Source organism: Hippocampus comes, unplaced genomic scaffold (assembly GCF_001891065.2).
Source record: "Hippocampus comes isolate QL1 unplaced genomic scaffold, H_comes_QL1_v1.1 scaffold221, whole genome shotgun sequence".
Taxonomy (NCBI): domain Eukaryota; kingdom Metazoa; phylum Chordata; class Actinopteri; order Syngnathiformes; family Syngnathidae; genus Hippocampus; species Hippocampus comes.
The window spans coordinates 242,613-252,747 of record NW_017806070.1 but is presented as its reverse complement, the minus strand read 5'-3'; the positions used below and the strand labels follow the sequence as shown (position 1 = coordinate 252,747).

The window sequence follows — 10,135 nt, the reverse complement described above, 5'->3', positions numbered from 1 at the left end:
GTGTGTGTGTGTGTGTGTGTGTGTGTGTGTGTGTGTGTGTGTGTGTGTGTGTGTGTGTGTGTGCGTGCGTGCGTGCGATGTGGCTCTTTGCAGTAACACAGTAAAAAAATTGGCTCTTAGTCTCTGACTGGTTGGCCACCCCTGATCTACACGCATAGACTCATATGGTAGAGGTCCCTCTTAGCCAATGGGATGCCAGGAAAATGCTCGGGAGTAGCCAATGGCAGAGCAGCTATAAGTATGCTGTGTTCAGGAAACTCGGAGCTGCGACTAGAAATCCAGACTGTATTTTTACCTTTCGTATCTTGAGATTTCTTTCGTAACAAGAGGCAACATTTTCCTGTTGAGACGTTTTGTAACTTGAACATTTCGTATGAAAAGACGTTCATGAGTAGAGGTACCACTGTACTTGGAATTATTCCCTCAGAGAAAGTTATTGATTGATAGGTGACTGAAAGTGCAGATCAGTATTTTATCTCATATGCAGTAATGGACTGGGAAATATTACAGGGAGAATTTGTCGTTTATGTCGTGCATTGAGGGGGGAGATCATACACAAGAGCGTTGCAGTAATCCTGGCAAGATATGACGAGGCTTTGAACAAAGGACGGCATCACTGTGAGAGGTCAGGGATGAAATGGGGCCAATTGGTGTCGAAATAAAAGCACCCTGACCGGGTGATGTTGTTTACAGGTGCTTGAAAGGAGAGTGGCCTGTCAAGAATAACACCTAGGCTCTTAACTTGAGGGGAGGGGGAGATTGAGGAGTTATCAAGAGTAATGGAAAAAAAAATTGGCTTGTGTGAACTTGGTACCTATCAGTAGGATTTCCATTTGATCTCTATTGAGTTATCAGAAGTTGGATCAGAACCAATATTTGAGTTAAGAGAAGCAGTCAGAAAGGGAGGAAGGAAGAAGAGTGGCAGAGAGTTTAGTGTAAAGGTAGAGCTGAGTGTCATCCGCATTCAAGTAAAAATGTCAATTCAGTTTACAGAAAATATTATCAATTCGTAAGATGTAAGTGATTAAAAAGAGGAGGCCCAAGAAAAGCTTTAGTTATTACATGCTTGGTCAGTAGTACCCCGACGGAAATGACCACCTCCAGAGATGACACACGCGAATGAGCCAAAGCATTGTTGAAAAATGGGGCTGGAATGCTGTTCAAGCAGCAAAATGTTCAAGAACTGCTACAGACCCCTCGACACACGTGTGTCAATGTGTGCGTGCGTTTGTGTTGGACCAAATCTAAGTGATCCATCTCCGCAGTGAGAAAATAAGTGGGCGTCAACTCGAAAAGCTGCCTGCGGTTGCACTGACAGGGGCCTGACAGCAAGCATCACAGCTCTGTGATCTCACAGCAGACACTTTAAAATCTCACTGGAGGAATCTTAGTTTGATGGCATCTACCTCCACACCCACATAGGAAGACGAAAACACAATCTTGGTGTGATATGACACAGTGCCTTGCAAAAATATTGATTCAGATTTAAATGATTCTGCATGGATAAAACACACACACGCACACACACACACACACACACACACACACACACACACACACACACACACACACACAAACTTGGATGCTACTGTGCTTATCAAATACACCAAAGACATATAAGGCACAATAAAGGAGGTAAACAAGCACAAATGACATTACGTGCCAGGCCAATTTAGCGACAGGTAATAGTAACGTTAGTGCACGTCCATTGGGAGCAGCAGGAGGATTTCAATTTAACCAATGCCACTCACCTTATAAATCATAAATCGCATCTCATTTTTTATATATATATTACACACACACACACACACACACACACACACACACACACACACACACACCGTATTTTCCGGAGTATAAGTCACAGTTTTTTTCATAGATAGGCCGGGGGTGCGATTTTTGTGTGAAATTATGAACCAGTTATATCATTTCACGTTATTTTCACATTAAACCGCAAGGAGGTGCTCTAGGCCTGTGTTGATACTTTCCACATTGGTAACTGACGATGACTCTGACGTAAGCGACGTAGAAGAGGAAGTGCCGCATCATCTCCCGCCGGAGTTCTTTAAAAATGACACAGAGGATGAAGATTTCATTGGATTTAGTCATTTGAAATGAAACTGATGGTTTGGTCAACTTGTTAGCATGTTCTTCATGCTTTAGTTATCCGAATAACTCTTTATATGTTACGTGAACATACGAGGCACGTTCTCAGTTTGCTGTTTATGCGTCATGTAAAGTTAACATATTGTCCACTTATTCAGCCTGTTGTTCTCTATTTTTATTTGCCTTTCAAGATGACACATCTGTTCTTGGTGTTGGATTTTATCAAATGCATTTCCCCGCAAAATGCAACTTATACTCCAGGGCGACTTATATATATATATTTTTTGTTCTTTAGTATGCATTTTATGGCTGGTGCGAATTATACACAGGGGTGATTTATAATCTTGACGTTCATCCATGAGGTTGGTGGGTCAGGAGAAAAATCCATCCATCCATTTTATGATCCGCTTATCCTCACAAGGGTCACAGGGCAGCCTATCCCAGTCGTCTTTGGACACCCTGAACCGGTTGCCAGCCTATCACAGGGCACACATCGACGAACAACCATCCCCACTCACACTCTACAGACAATTTAGAGTGATCCATGAACCTGCCACTAATGTTTGTGGAATATGGGAGGAAACTGGATGACCCGGAGAAAACCCACGCAGGCACGGGGAGAACATGCGAACTCCACACAGGGAGGCCGGAGCCTGAATCGAACCCCGCACCACTGCACTGTGAGGCCGACGCGCTAAGCACTCGCCCACTGGGCCTCCCAGGAAAAAAAAAAAGGACCAAAAAACAACCTCTGGTTCTGATCTGAGAACGACACCGACATTTTTATATGCATCCCTGACTAGAACTACTTTGGTGTGTAATTCTTTATTCGGATGTTTGTGTTTTGACCGACTAGTTTCATCGAAATTTTTCATTAAGACACAAGTAAACTGTTAATTTGCATGTGTGTGTGTGTGTGTGTGTGTAATTTTGTCTCTTTTAATGGTGTCTGTGTATAATTTTGTCGCCTTTTAATGGTTGGATCAATGCAGAATTTCATGGAGCAAAAGTGTCAGAACTAACAAGCAGCCCATTTTGTGCCTTTGAGCTCCGCAAAGGCATATTCATGATGGGAAAGAAACTCCCTCCAATTTCTTCAGTTGAAATCAAACAGTACAGTACTAAATCATGAGTGCATTTGTTTGCTCAAGTCCATTTATTTGTACTGTAAAATGTGTCAATATGTACACCTGCTCTTTCCATTTTTTTTTTTGTTTTTGTTTTGTTTTTTGCAAGTGCAAAACACAAATGGTCAAATGGTTTCGGTATCTACAGCCCAAGTCGTGGAACTCCACACAGGGAGGCCGGAGCCTGAATCGAACCCCGCACCACTGCACTGTGAGGCCGACGCGCTAAGCACTCGCCCACTGGGCCTCCCAGGAAAAAAAAAAAGGACCAAAAAACAACCTCTGGTTCTGATCTGAGAACGACACCGACATTTTTATATGCATCCCTGACTAGAACTACTTTGGTGTGTAATTCTTTATTCGGATGTTTGTGTTTTGAGTAGTTTCATCGAAATTTTTCATTAAGACACAAGTAAACTGTTAATTTGCATGTGTGTGTGTGTGTGTGTGTGTAATTTTGTCTCTTTTAATGGTGTCTGTGTATAATTTTGTCGCCTTTTAATGGTAGGATCAATGCAGAATTTCATGGAGCAAAAGTTTCAGAACTAACAAGCAGCCCATTTTGTGCCTTTGAGCTCCGCAAAGGCATATTCATGATGGGAAAGAAACTCCCTCCAATTTCTTCAGTTGAAATCAAACAGTACAGTACTAAATCATGAGTGCATTTGTTTGCTCAAGTCCATTTATTTGTACTGTAAAATGTGTCAATATGTACACCTGCTCTTTCCATTTTTTTTTTTTTTTGTTTTTTTGCAAGTGCAAAACACAAATGGTCAAATGGTTTCGGTATCTACAGCCCAAGTCGTGTTCATGCTCTGCCCGTCCCGATTTCTGCCGAAAGGCCGTCCTTCAAACATGCATCGACTCTTTCAGCGTGCGCTGAATGTCTGCTAAGGGCCCTGTTTTGAAATGCTGCTCCAGATGTAAGTCGCAGTGTCCTGCTGAGAGAGATGAATGGCTTGCGGTGCTGCCGGCTACCTACAGGTTCACTGTCTTAATGAGCAGAAGAATCTGCTGAGAGCAAGATAGGATTGATAGCATCACACAAGAACAAGAGGGAGAGAAACAGAAAGAGCTTGTGATAAAAAAATAAAATAAAATGGAGGTGCGCTGGGCTCTGGCTGGCGGCGAAGACAAGAAATCTGGCGCTCACCTTGAACAATAACTGTCAGGAAGCCACCATGCTGCCAAGGCAGGACACTTCCTTCTGTCGAAACCTTCTCCAATTTGTGAACTTCATTTAAGCTATGCTATGTTCTTCATTACCTCAACGAGTCACATTTTTTTTTTTCCGTCCGAGAGGATTAAAAGTTCTGACAATTGATAAAGGGTGTTAATAGTATGATTGCAGGTGAATTTTACCTTTAACCACTGATACCCAACTAAATAGCCATGAACCGGTACCAGGCCACAGTTGGCCATACAGATGGAGGGTGGTGGTGGTTAGGGGGAAAAAAAAAAACAACCTTACAGTATATTTGGTTTATTTATGATCTGATGTTAAAAATATTTTTGTTTAAAAAAGTGAGCAGATTAACTGTGAAATCCATCTGACTCTTGATGAATGTCAAGTTTCCTCAGTCGCCTAATGCTAATATTAACCCTTTCACTGACAGCGGTTACTACAGTGGACAGCTTATCACGTTATCAGGTTACAGGTTATCATTATTGGTGCATGAAAGGGTTAAATTAACAAGCTATCACAATGAGGAAAATAAACAGATGTATTTGCACAAGTGTACACAGACTCTTAGAACTGGGGGAAGTGGCTTTGATCGGATTTAACCGTCAAAATGTAAACTTAAATTTAATGTGAGTCACTGAATAACTGCGGCCATTTAAAGTGGCTCGGATTAAACCCAAATGAAGTCCAGATGTAGTAGTGGGCTTTTTTCTGACATTTTTCAACTGTCTAGCAGAAGCCTGAAAGTGTTGGTATTTGGAGCTGTTCATAATTCCCTCCATCTTGACTGAGGCCCCAGTTCCAGCTGAGGAAAAACAGCTCCAAAGCATGATGGGTGTAGTTTTGGTGATGAGCAGTGTAGTCGAGAGGTTTCACAACTTTTGATTTCAATTCATGAGGCAAATGTGCCTCTTTGGCATGGAAGTAGCACAGGGCCAATGGAATAAATTGAAAATACACAAGATCACACTTTGTAATTCAAATATCCACATTGGCCAATGGCCACCGACTGCACTTGAAAGGCTCATATCTTTGCGTCTGTCACTGTGATAATGACAAATGTGGTGTCACAGTCACCTATTTGGAGTCAAGGAATCTAAGAAAATGGGTTTCAAGTTACCCCCCCCCCCACGAAAAAAAACCCCAAAACAAAACAGTATTTTCATTTCCACGACAATTGGTGTAAAATATGCAACTGTTTATTTTTTTATAAATGTGTGGCGGACGTCACCAGATTTTATTCACAAATATGACATCAGCGTGGGACAATCTCTTTGATTCATTGCAGGAATCAATAGAAATGATGATAATCATTTTATTTTATTATATTTAAGGTCAAGTGTGAAGTAAACAATGGACAACCATCTTTTGAGGAATACATATGGCTAAAACTATTTTGAGCATACTTTCATGAGTTTGTCATGAGTTTGAAACGCACTTAACAACGAAAATGCTTTTGTTCGGCAATCCCCGGCGAGTGATGTCATTTACAGAATACCGAGTCGCCAGTCAACCATCGTAATGCATTTTTGATTGTCCTGTAAACTTCTCTTTGCCATTGTTAAAGTTATTGTGAAAGTAATCCTGTACAAAAACATTCAAACTATATGATTGCATGGATGGAATCCTCTGCAATGGTTTACAACGAACGATGCTACCGATACAATGTGCAGAGTGTCCGACAACGCAACAGAACAACCTTAGCAATGACAAAGTAGGACAGCAACCCACTGGAACATGTGCTCTCAGTGGGAATACATGGACCAAGTAGGTAATCACATCATGTGCAATTTACAACATGGCACAGCATCGAATTGCAAACAATAACGCTCGGCTAATAACCGCAGCCTATACAGCTTACCATTCTTCCAATCCCGATGGGTCTCGTCCAGTGACGTGCAGTCAGGGGGAGGCAGGTGAGGCCGTGCCTCCCCTGTAATCATGAGAAGAAAAAGAAATGAAAAAATAAAATAACACAAGTATTAATATTTGTCCTCTGGACAGTGATTTTAGTGTGGTTCATAGTGTATTTTGACCATTTTCATAGTAAAAATTGTAGAAAGTTCTGTATTTCCTGCTTCAATAAACGGAATCTCGTTCAGAGACTAGAGGTGAGGTATGGACAGCTGATTTGACATAAATCCACAGGGAAAACTGCCTTGAGGCAGTCAGTACCTCTGCCTCAAGGAAGGTGGCGATAGCGGGCAGCCTGATAGCCTGCCACCAGCCAAGTCACGGTGAACTCTAACCCGTGTGCAAAAAGTAAACAAGAAGTGTGCTTTGCGACGCTACAAGCTGTCATTTCTCGCCCTGAAAATAGAGAATTTCATTTCAAAACTAAGACATTTATTCAAACCTGGACCTTCAAACAAAGCAGGAAATCATAAATACTGGGAGCCGACGCCAGAACCATCAGGTTTGCCTCAAATGACGGGAGTTGGGAAAAGATGGGAAGCTACTCATTCTTTTCAAATGCAATGGTATACAGGTAAAGACCGGCTTTGCAGCTGTGCTTTAAAAAAAACGTCTTTTCTGCATTCCCTGCCTTTTATTCTCAACGAGTGAGACTATGTGGACCCATACGGGATTTTGTGACTTAGTGTTTTTAAATCTGACTTGTGAGTCAGTGCCTCCCCAACCCTCAATGCACGTCACTGGTCTCATCTCCACTCCATGTCTGGCTGTTCGGGCACATTTTCCGCATCCTGAGCATCTGGCTCGTACATGTATGGTGCAACATATAGCTTGCCAACAATGTCCCTTTCGTCCAACTCTTTAATCACCTGGATCTCCTCAGATAAGTTTGAAACGTCGTTTTCCAAATCGATTTCTGACTTGCTTTGTACACGTTCTTCTATGTGTACCCCGCGATTGGCCGGCAATCAGTTCAAGCGAACCCCACCTACTGCCCAAAGACGGCTGAGATAGGCTCCAGCACGGCCGCGACCCGTGTGAGGAAAAGCGGATCAGAAAATGGATGGATGAAATTGTAGATACTGACTGGAAAGCGATCTTGCTGCTGGTTTACTTATTTTTCCGATTAGAACACATTTCTTAAAGAGTCAGTCAAAAAACAGGTTACACCAGTAACAACTTTATTTGAGATGATGTAAACATTCAGAAAAGAGACAGACAACAGATTTTTAATACCAACATTATATTTAAAGAACTGTTTTTTTTCCCCTTCATGTTTTTTTTTCATTTAACTTGCACCCTTTTCTGAGATTTTCAGTATTCAGCATCTTCAATGGCCCCACATGATGGACAGAATGTGCCTGTATGCTTTCTGCAGATCGAATTTCACAGAAGAAGTGCTTGTCTTACTGTCCTCTCGGGCAGGATAGACCTGGCATCTTTTCCGTTTTTTTTTTTTTACACCTGTGTCCATTGGATCCATTACAGATTAGTTGGATGATCTGTTCTTGACCTTTTCAATGACAGCTGCAGGGGATCGAGCTTGCCTGGCTCGCATCTGGATCTTGGGAGTGACGAGCGTTTTGCCGAGTTCTTCCAGGAAAAGCCGACGTCGGTACAATTTGCCGGCATTCCATTGCTGGTTAATTTCTGCCCACAGGACATTGGCATTGTAAACAGACACATCCACAATGTTGTAGAAAATCACCAAGGGCCAACGGGCAGTCTTGCGCTGGCAGCTGTTTGTTGCTGTTACTTTGTCCAGATTGTCAACTTCTCCTTTGGTGGCGTTGTAGTCCAGGATCATTTGTGGCTTCATGTCTTCTCGTGTTCAGAGATGCATCTGTGTGCATTGTGCTCATTGCAAGAACATTCTTGTTTTTCTTTGGGCAGTATGAAACAACTGTTGCTTTCTCAGTGAAAACAAATACTGATGAATGCAGAGGTCTGTCCTGCATCTTCAGAATTTCACTGGGAAGTTCTGGCTTTTCTTCTGATTGTTCCCAACATAGTCAGCTTTCTCTTCTGAAGTTCATTTCCAAGGCGGTAAGATGTGAAGAAGTTGTCACATGTCATGTTATGACCTTGCAGTCCTTCACTCATCTCCAGCACCCCCGATTCTTCTCAGATGCTCCTCCAGGTCGTTTTCCAGTATACACTTGCATATTCCATGCATAACTAGATTTTGCATCACAGGCTGCCCACATTTTGATGCCATACTTGCCAGGCTTGCTGGTCAAGTACTGTCTGAAAGGACAGCGGCCCCTGAATGGAACAAGCTGCTCATCTACAGTAACACGGGGTCCAGGATTGTACAACAATGGCAGAATTTCAACCCATTTATCCCATACATCTCTGATGGCAGCTAGTTTGTCTTTTTCACATCGGCCAGCTCTCGTGTCACGGTTGTTAAATCGGATCACACGAGATATCATGTGAAATTTCTCCAGGGGCATTGTTGCTCGAAAGATTGGTCTTCCATACTCTTCATCCCACAGACTTGCAGTTGCTTCTCCCCATGACTTGTACACTCCTGCTAATAACATAATTCCAAGGTAAGCATGCAAGTCAGTCTGATCCAGCGGCTTCCATTTCTCTTGAAATACACGCTTCCCCTCCAAGTTGGTCATTTCCAGCATAATCTTCTCTATTGGTGGGGATATGAACAGATGAAATGCTGATTGAATATCATCAACTCGTGTGACAGCAAATCTTGTGGGAGTCATTTTGATGACATTGGAAGATGACAGTCTGCCTTGGCTTTGATGTGGAAATGTTGACCATTTTATCTCCATCTTTAGATGCCCATGTCCCCTCTGTGAATGATTGCTGCATTACAAGGTTTTCAGCCAATGGAGAGACTCATCCTCCGAATACTCCTCATCGTTGGAATACTGACAATCTGGATGATCAATAACGTCCTCGGTCTATGAAATCTCTTCCTCTGCATCACTATCCCAGTTCAAATTCATTATCGCCGCGAGAGTGGCTGCCTTTCCAGCAGCTCCGATATTTTGTTCTTCTACTTCTTCCTTTCATAACTTTGCTGCTGTGAATTGGGAATTTCTCCATTGCGAGACGAATAAAGGTTTTCTTATCTTATCTTTTTTACCCTCTTTAGTCCATGTTCTCTCTCAAAAATGGTTTTAGCCTGGCGTTTTGTAAAGAACTGATCGAAGGACGTTTGCGTTTATTGGCTTTTAACAAGCCTTCAATAAAAAAAGGCAAAAATCAGCACAGTGAGCGATCGCCCGACTGGTGAACACTTTTTCTGGTTGATTCACATTTACGTAAAACTATCGGAACGCCTCATGGCCCGAGGTGTCGAATGATGAGGATGCTGCAGAGACACATCTATATCTATTGACAGTCAAACCTCGGTTTTCGAATGTCTCTGTTCTCAACCAAATCGGTTTTTGACCAAAAATTTCGATTTTTTTATGCCTCGGATCACGACCGAAATTCGGTCCTCGAACAAACTGAGCGCACTTAAATGCACCATTTGACTGCTCTCGCCTTCCTTACACGAGGAAGTGACGCTTCCTCGTGTCGCTTTCCATTGTGAGCAGACGTGTTCAATAAACATTTTTTTTTTTTTAAAGAGCGTGGTTTCGGTTTTCAAACAATTCGGTTTTCGAACAGCCTTCTGGAATGGATTATGGACGAAAACCGAGGTTTGACTGTATCTATCTACCAGTGTTGTGTCCAAGGACCGGCAACCCGAGGCCAAGGCCGAGGCCAAGGACTTGCCTCCGAGGCCAAGGCCAAGGCCAAGGACTTGGAAAATTTTCCGAGGCAAGGCCAA

The 10,135-nt window shown here is 42.5% G+C and overlaps 1 protein-coding gene and 1 pseudogene across 1 annotated transcript in view; both read right to left on the bottom strand.

Annotated features, from left to right (window-relative positions):
- sertad4 (SERTA domain containing 4) overlaps positions 1-10,135 on the bottom strand; it is a 41,098-nt gene that overhangs the window by 23,690 nt on the left and 7,273 nt on the right. The gene's annotated exons all lie outside the window — the stretch shown is intronic.
- On the bottom strand, positions 7,661-9,165 carry LOC109530227 (piggyBac transposable element-derived protein 4-like; annotated as a pseudogene).